This window comes from Pseudorasbora parva, chromosome 10 (genome assembly GCF_024679245.1).
Source record: "Pseudorasbora parva isolate DD20220531a chromosome 10, ASM2467924v1, whole genome shotgun sequence".
NCBI classification, from domain to species: Eukaryota; Metazoa; Chordata; class Actinopteri; order Cypriniformes; family Gobionidae; genus Pseudorasbora; species Pseudorasbora parva.
The window spans coordinates 39,383,778-39,393,052 of record NC_090181.1 but is presented as its reverse complement, the minus strand read 5'-3'; the positions used below and the strand labels follow the sequence as shown (position 1 = coordinate 39,393,052).

The window sequence follows — 9,275 nt, the reverse complement described above, 5'->3', positions numbered from 1 at the left end:
CTGTAAATTGACTAAAAACAGAGTTAATATTATTTTCTATAATGATTATTTGCCAATAACAGTTGTTTTTAACTGTAGTAACTGGTATTTTTGAGGAAAAGAAAGTCACAATGGTCATTTTTGTACAGGTATATTTTAATTAGTTAATTTTAAGGCTACTTTAAACCAGACAATTTTAAAATATGTACTTTAGATTAGTTTACAGTTATTATTATTATTATTATAAATAATAATAATAATAATAATAATAATAATAATAATAATAATAATAATAATAATAATATAACATATACAAAAGCAAACACAGTTACAATTCAAAACAGAAATTGAATACAAAATTGGAATTAAAAAAAATCACGCGGTTTACACGTGACGTTTTTTGCGCGCTCACACGCGTGACGTAGACGTAAATGATTCGCTAAAACTTCCAGTGGCGTTTTTAAATCGCAGTTGTTCCCAGTTGACTTTATATTCACTGCAAAATCAGTCAATCATGGCGTCCGTGATGGGGGAAAATTCACGCTTGGTAAGTTTTCATAGACAAATTCATCGTTTGTTACAGGTACGCGGTTGACTTAACAGTTCAGTTACCAGTTAAAACGGTGTTTAGCTTCGAACCCTAAAGGGTGGATTCGCCATCTCTAGCTTTGAATAAAGATGCAGCTAAATTCATAATTTATCTTAAGCTTATTTTAATCGTGGTTCAAACTTTGGCTTCCCTCTGTTTTGAAGTAACGTTACTTTCTGTACTTTTAAGACCCTGGATAGTTCAGAATTTATTTTATTATTTTTTGTTTGTTTTTCAATCTAGCCAGGCCCACTGTATTTGCATATTACGTGTCATCATCAGTATGTCTAATTTAGCATTTGTTTCATTTTTGTTTCGACAAATTACAAAAATGTTCATTGCTGCAGTCCATTTATTATAGTATTAGATACCAACTTGACACACGACATCTCGCGATATTAAAACGTGACATTTCTCATCGAAGTGAAAAGCTCTTATGATATTGAGTTTGTGGCGCAACCTTTTACAAGTGCTTGGATTATATTGTTCTGTCTTTTACTGTATAATTTTAGTGATGGGATTAAAAAAAAAAAACTTTGAATCAATTGATTTGCAAAATGATCCACTGTTTTTCGAAGCGTTTGAAACGGCACACGCTAGTGACCCCTGCTGGTCAGAACGGTGTAAATGCAACAATTACAGGCCAAACATGCACAAAAAAGCATTTACAAAGTTACAAATATTTTATTGAAAGTAGGCTATACTCTATCAACAGGAAGGAAAGTAGAGGCACGATATCAAAAGCCTGTCCACACTCGCAGATGCAGAACAATTATGTTGGTGTGAAATAAACAGTTATGGATGTGTAGAAATTAAAGGCCCACTGAAATCAAAATGTTTTTTTTTTTTTTTTTTTTTTTTTTTAGCTTTTAGTATGACTGTGTCAGCCTTATGTTATGAATAAGCTTGTATGTTCCAAAACAATAACACAATTTGCATTTAGGAGATATAAGCATTCAAAATTTACAGTCTCTCACTTCCGTTAAAACGAATCTCAGATTTTGGTGACATCATCGCAGACTTCACTTTCTCTTCAAATGTTCTGTCCAATCAAAATGCTCTCTAGAATCTAAAGCCCGTCCCCTACACTGCAGAAGCTAAGGCTGAAATCGGTCAGTTGTTAAAACATTTACTCATTTCTACATGGTGAAAGGCACATAGCACACTATATATGCGATAGGAAACGAGTCAGTGTAAATATGCTTTCATTTGAGGTGAATTAAGTCTGTTTTTCACGTTAGTTTCATGCACCGCAGCAGGGCACACACACCAACTGCTCTGGTCTAAATTTAATCTATAAACATGAGAGCGACTGCGCAGATAACAAACATGTCGTTCCCATTTGAATTCTGCACAGAATGCTGCATTTCAAAGCGATATGGAGGAGATAACTGGCTTCACCAAACAGAAAGGTCCGCTCTAGTAAAACTGTGATATTATTAACGAAATGCTATTGGCCGTTTCTAAAAAGGGGAGGAGCTGCTAACAGCTGCAGCCGTTTCAGGGGAAATCACGTCAACACATTGAATAATGTGGCGCGTTCCAAAGCACTTCAGTGGACCTTTAAAGGGTCATGAAACCCCCCTGCTGCAGCTGTGTTTTTTCACACCTTCGATTTGAAAAAGCTTGTTAAAAAGGGAGTGGTCGACTGTGAAAAGGTGGGATGGTATTGTGTGGAAAGAGGGAATGGTTTGCATAAATAGGGGAGTGTCAGTAGGTGCATTAAGATTAGAGATATAGCAGCAATTACAGCGGTTCTGAGACATGTTCTTGGTTCACGTTGGCATAGTTTACCACAGTGAGATTAAATGAGGGATGAGTACAGCGAATGAGAGAGCTATGAGTGGCGTGCAGCAGAGATCGTAAATCATTCAGCTCTTCAAAGTTCAAACCAGCATAATTCAGTGAGAAATGAAAATAAATGTTATTCTGCATGACGAAATATTTTGCAAACGTGATAAAACTATATTTGTCCAAATATGCTTGCTGTTTGGCAAGATGAACAACGCGCCGACGTGATAAGAGAACGTGAACCACCCAACATGCGATGTGATAGAGATGTGTAATTCTAGATCGGGGTAAAAGCGAAGGGGTTTGAGGCTTCATAGTCTCGACCGCGCATCTGAAGCAGAGCGACGCGCGCTGGGTTGCCGTGACAATCCGCGCGGTCACTCGGCAGCTAAATCTATATTTGTCCAAATATGCATCACACTGTTTCACTAAGAGCCCGAACACATGCGGTTTAGTGCATGGCTGTGACGACAAATAAAACGGAGAGGACGTGGCTTTTGTTCATTAGCCTACAGATTACAGATTGGTTATTTTGCACTCCTGACATAGATAGTCAACGCTTGGAGGTTCGGCGTGCGATTCCTTATGTGAATTTTACTTTACCGAGCCTTTGTAGCAAAGGCTTCCACAGACGGCGCCGGTTACAGCTCGCTCGGCACCCTTTACGTTACTTCGTATCAGCACAACGCCTAGCTTTCCTCCGTGACTTTTCCGCACGCTGCTTCCAAAACTTCCCCACCATATCTCTACAATAATGATGTAAGACGAGCCTGACAGAAGTGACTGTCTCATGCATATTAACTGAATTATCTTGTATGCATACTACAGCGCAGGGATTGGACTGAATGAGCTTTATGTCATGAATATATATCGAGAATCGCTCGGAGCGGTCGACGTCAGCATGTGCCCAGCAGCCCATACTTGGGCCGAAAAGGCCGTGCCGACGTCAGCATTTGTGACGTTGCTCCGACTAAGCTTTTCAAACCGGAAGACAGAAATCGCTCTGAAAAATGCAAAAATAACTATTTTCACATATGAATACCATTAATGAGTACCCTTAGTGTTTTCAATGATGTGAAGCCTATACATATCTGTTTACATCTCAAAGTGTTTTGGGGTTTCATGACCCTTTAAAGCTAAAGCTCCACTCTCCTCCTGAAAATCCCGAAAAAACTCAGTTGGTACCTCAGTGTCAACTTCACTCAGAGAAGCTGTCAATCATGATGTCACACCCCTTTTCATCTACAAAAGCGAACTCTTGAAATGAAATAATCGTGACTTAAAACTGCCTACAATGACAGAAACCAACTTTGGGAAGAAATAATTTGAGGTGTAATTTGATTTAGTTTGTCTTGCGTACATTAGGAAACACTGAGGGGTGGGGGAGTTATCATTGGTTAGGATGACCTATGCTGGGACCAACCACCGTTTCTGAGAGGAATGGTTCATAGAGATCATTGGCTATGTCCAAAATTGTCCCATATATCCTTGAAGTGACTGCCATTTGTAATGGTGTCCCAAACCATAAGCTGTGTGCCAAATCTTGTACTTGTGCACTATTCTATAAAGTTTTTAAGTATAAAAAGTGTAAGTAGTGCGTTCCACAAGAAAAAGTGCATCTTAAATACCCAGATGATGCACTAAATTAACTGTCGCAGCTCTAATGTAATTGAGGGGGAGGAACCAGATTTCACGTTGAAAAGACAAAATGGCCATGTAAAGTTCATACACTACACGGTTGAGTAGGCTACATACTAGTGCATAAATACTAGTATAGTGTGTCATTTGGGACACTGCTATAGTGGACATTGAGTGCACTCATTCAATACCACAATGCACCGCAATAACAAGTGTACAACTCCTGTACGCTCAGCGGCTAGAGAATAACCATAATGCACTGTGACTGTCCCGCTGAATGAATTCCCCCGTCTCGTCAGATGTCGCCCACAGCTGAATCAATCATCCATTTTCCAAACTCTGCTGCATATCCTGCACATCATACAGGTTTAAATTCCTTTTTAATTACTTAAGATGTTTAATTATGGTTTATACATGCTAGTTTCCTTGGCAGGGCTGGACTGGGGCTTAAATTCAGCCCTGGCAAACCCAGCACATCCGCCCCATGAGTCCCCCATGAATGGTTTTGCTGGGGTTGGGGCCTTAAATTGGAGTGAATAAATAAAACTAGGACAATAAAAATGATTGATAGTATCGAATTTGCTGCAAATGCAGATACACTTAATATAGATTTTTTTTTTGTCACACAGAAATGCACTTGACAGTAAAGCACTGATTATTTGAGCTAAGATGCAATAAAATAAATGTACTGCTTTTAAATGCTGTCATTTACTCACACTCGTATCGTTCCAAACCTGTATGACTTCCGTGAAACAAAAGATGTTTTGAAGAATGTTGGCAACCAAGCCATTTTTGGTTAGCCTACCCTTTGAATATTGTATGAACAAAACAAAAAAACACAATTAGGTTTGGAATGACATTAGGGTGAAAAAAAACATTTTCAAATGTTTTGGTTGAACTACCCCTTTAAAAACAATCATATTTTTCAAGAGTGAACACATAAAGTAAGACACTGATATCTATCTTTCATGAGGCTATCATTGAAATTTAATTAAATTTTATTAGATCTATTAAAAAGTTCATAAAACTTTTAAAGCTGCTATAGACTGTGCTTTAGACTTTTGTTTAACTGTAGGCCAGTTTCATTTAAATGTAAGATCATGATAGTCACAGGGTAACAACATAGACTGTAAAAACCATGCTCCTCATTATATGGTTATATGGTTTCTAAATATATAAAACATATATAATATACTATTATATTTGTCATTTTAAAAAATTGTAAACACCTGTGGAAAATACTAAAACAGCCTCTATAAAAAGTGATGTATATTCTGCAATATTACTTTAAGTAATAATAGCAACAATTTTAATGAATGTTTCTTCCAAAACACCATATTTATTTGCTGTTAGTAGCTGCAAGGTAAATTGTGGTTGTGCTAAAGTGAAACGTTTGTGTGGATTACCATTTTCCACTTTGCTTCATCATAAATACATGCTCGTGGCTGTTTTCAGCTGATTCAACACAGAACCTGTAATGTTCCCATTTCACACGATTGTATAAAACAAAATTCAAAGTCAAAGTGCCGTTCGTACGTTCGTCAGTGGCTGCGCTGTGCGGATATTCGCCTTTTGCAGTTCCATGCGCTGCTCAAATAATAAAAAAATAATATATCAAATTATAAAATAATTCATCCACAGAGAAAAGCGCCACGTTTTATTTTATGTCACCATACCTGATCGTTCAACTATTTGTGTAACTGTATTTAAATAGGGAAAACGTGGAGGTGTTTGGTCGCTTCTAACTTGATCTCTATTTGGTACCATAGTGAATGAACTGGGCTTATTGGGCTGAGCTAAACGCTATCAGATCGTCACCGCGCGTCAGAGCGATTAAGTGAAGAGACGAGAGAGGTACGGTGCCCGGTTGCATAAAACTCCTTAAGTTTTTCCCTTAAGTATGATACTTAAGGCGTGATTTCCCCTTATCTAAGGGAATGATTTAAGGGTGTTGCATATAATCCCTTAAACGGTTCTCTTAGGTAAGGGACACCGCTAAGTTTTTCACGACTGCGACCCAGGTTTTACCGTTATAAAATTCTATTGTTGCCATAGACACGCTACGCTGGCGGGTTAGAGAGTGAAGCTGAGATTCAACAAGAGGAATATTACACGGAGTGAGAGAACATTATTGTCTTAAATCAAATAAAAATGATCACTGCTGAGGATAAACGATTTGAAGATCACGACAAAATAAAATACTACGCTTGGTAACGTTATTTGTTTAACACGTTAGACCTTCTCAGCAAAAATCAGCTTCAACACCGGCAGAGCGCCAGCAGCACGCCAAATCATGCAGCAAAGTGAGGTTTTATTGCTTCTTTGTTAACAATTATTTTAGTCTATTGTTAATTTTACTTAGAACAGCATCGATGTAATTTTTAGATTTTTTTCATTATTCCTTCAAAACACTTGTGAATTGCAGAAAGACGCAAATATCCTCTCCAGCCGCGACAAGAGAAAAACTGCGAAGAGACATGAGCCTACAGAAGACAAAACTGCAATTAGAGATCGAAAAACTTAAAAAGGAGAAGGAAAATCAAGACCTTTACAACTTCATTCTTAATAACAAACTAATGCAGCTACAAAGTGAAGGAAAAATAAAATGCACATCAATTGACGAATATTTTTTTTATGACAGATCTGACAGGTTTTGTATTTATTTATTTATATTTTATTTATTTATATTTATGACTATTGTCCATAGGCTACTAGCTAAACTAATTAAAGAATGCATTTACGATGGCATCTCTGACAACAAATCCAGCCCGTTGAAAATCTTGTTGATTTTCTTCATGAGCCTCTTCTGCTTCTGCTTCTTGAGCCTCTTCTTCGACATCATCTCCCTCTTCACAATACATCTTTGACATGTTAAAAAGAACAACGCTGGCGACAATAATTCTGCAGACGCGCAGCTCGTTGTGGAGACTGCAATCTCCGTTTGAGCTGTCCGATCGTTGATCTGATCAGTTTGATCTTTCCTAGGATCAAACGATGACCATAATTATCAACAAGTCAAAATACATTTTAATACATTGAAAAAATATGATCAATAAGTTGACAATAGCCTATATGTTTTTACTTAATTTTCAACTTTTTAAAGTTAATAGGCTATAGCTCTGTCTAAATCCTAGAGTCATGCTACTCCCTGGCCATGATGCAACAACATTTCTAATTCTGCACATATGGTCACACTAGCTGCACATTAACAGAATGGTAATTTTTTCTGTTAACATACTGCTGATCTTCATGCGTGCGGGGAGTCTGAATTCTGACATGTGTGCCATCTATTACACTTATTCGAGGAAATCCCGCTTTCCGAAAAAAAGAGGTTTGAATGGCATCCAGTTCAACACGCGATGAAAATGTCACAGTTTGGCTTAAATGACGGCAGAGAGCCCCTGCAACCCGGTGAATAACTCTACTAACTGACGATTTATGAACATGGAAAACATCTCCCATTACAGACTGGAAACTCCCAGTTGCAAAGAACCGAAGTGCTATAAGCAACTGTAACACAGAGGGTAGTGAGTGGTTGCGCTGGGTAACATGATCAAGATCGCCTTCCAGTTTGTTAGCGATCTCATATATCCCGCGGCGATCAAATCTATATTCGCGAAGCAGTTTTTCATCGCTAAGATGGTCCAGAGGATTCTCCCTATCGCGAAAAATTCGCTTTGGCACATTTACATCTTCAACAGGATCAATAAACTCAGCTATTTTTTTCTCATTAATGTTCGTCAACTCTTAAGGTAAACTTTTCCTAACCTTAAACTATACTTAGGAAAATGACAGTTAAGGGGCTTTATGCAACACTTAACGGTTTTTAAGGGATTACTTAAGTGAAAAATAGACATTTGAGGATAATTCTAAGGGTTTATGACGTTTCAGTTTAATAAACCCTTAAGTGATACTTAAGGGTTATTTTATGCAACACCCTTAAGTTTAAGGGAAACCTAAGCGCGATCTTAAGGGAAATTTTCACTTAAGGTGTTTTATGCAACCGGGCACGGGTCCTTCTCAAAAAATTAGCATATTGTGATAAAGTTCATTATTTTCCATAATGTAATGATAAAAATTAAACTTTCATATATTTCAAATTTATTGCACACCAACTGAAATATTTCAGGTCTTTTATTGTTTTAATACTGATGATTTTGATTTTGACATACAGCTAAAAAAATTAGCAAATTTCATCCGACCAATAAAAGAAAAGTGTTTTTAATTAACAAAAAAAGTCAACCTTTAAATAATTATGTTCAGTTATGCACTCAATACTTGGTCGGGAATCCTTTTGCAGAAATGACTGCTTCAATGCGGCGTGGCATGGAGGCGATCAGCCTGTGGTACTGCTGAGGTGTTATGGAGGCCCAGGATGCTTCGATAGCGGCCTTAAGCTCATCCAGAGTGTTGGGTCTTGCGTCTCTCAACTTTCTCTTCACAATATCCCACAGATTCTCTATGGGGTTCAGGTCAGGAGAGTTGGCAGGCCAATTGAGCACAGTAATACCATGGTCAGTAAACCATTTACCAGTGGTTTTGGCACTGTGAGCAGGTGCCAGGTCGTGCTGAAAAACCAAATCTTCATCTCCATAAAGCTTTTCAGCAGATGATGGAAGCATGAAGTGCTCCAAAATCTCCTGATAGCCAGCTGCATTGACCCTGCCCTTGATAAAACACAGTGGACCAATACCAGCAGCTGACATGGCACCCCAGACCATCAGTGACTGTGGGTACTTGACACTGGACTTCAGGCATTTTGGTATTTCCTTCTCCCCAGTCTTCCTCCAGACTCTGGCACCTTGATTTCCGAATGACATGCAAAATTTGCTTTCATCCGAAAAAAGTACTTTGGACCACTGAGCAACAGTCCAGTGCTGCTTCTCTGTAGCCCAAAAGTGTCTTGACCTGGGGAATGCGGCACCTGTAGCCCATTTCCTGCACACGCCTGTGGACGGTGGCTCTGGATGTTTCTACTCCAGACTCAGTCCACTGCTTCCGCAGGTCCCCCAAGGTCTGGAATCGGTCCTTCTCCACAATCTTCCTCAGGGTCCGGTCACCTCTTCTCGTTGTGCTGCATTTTTTGCCACACTTTTTCCTTCCCACAGACTTCCCCCTGAGGTGCCTTGATACAGCACTCTGGGAACAGCCTATTCGTTCAGAAATTTCTTTCTGTGTCTAACCCTCTCGCTTGAGGGTGTCAATGATGGCCTTCTGGACAGCAGTCAGGTCGGCAGTTTTACCCATGATTGCGGTTTTGAGTAATGAACCAGGCTGG

The 9,275-nt window shown here is 38.7% G+C and overlaps 1 protein-coding gene across 1 annotated transcript in view; it reads left to right on the top strand.

Moving 5' to 3' along the window:
• Window positions 1-409: 409 nt before the first annotated feature.
• The window catches only part of LOC137091552 (tudor domain-containing 6), a 28,336-nt gene continuing 19,470 nt past the window's right edge, over window positions 410-9,275 (top strand). Inside the window, exon 1 of the mRNA XM_067456092.1 lies at window positions 410-526. The gene's annotated coding sequence lies outside the window, so the exon portion shown is untranslated. The remainder of the gene's footprint in view (window positions 527-9,275) is intronic.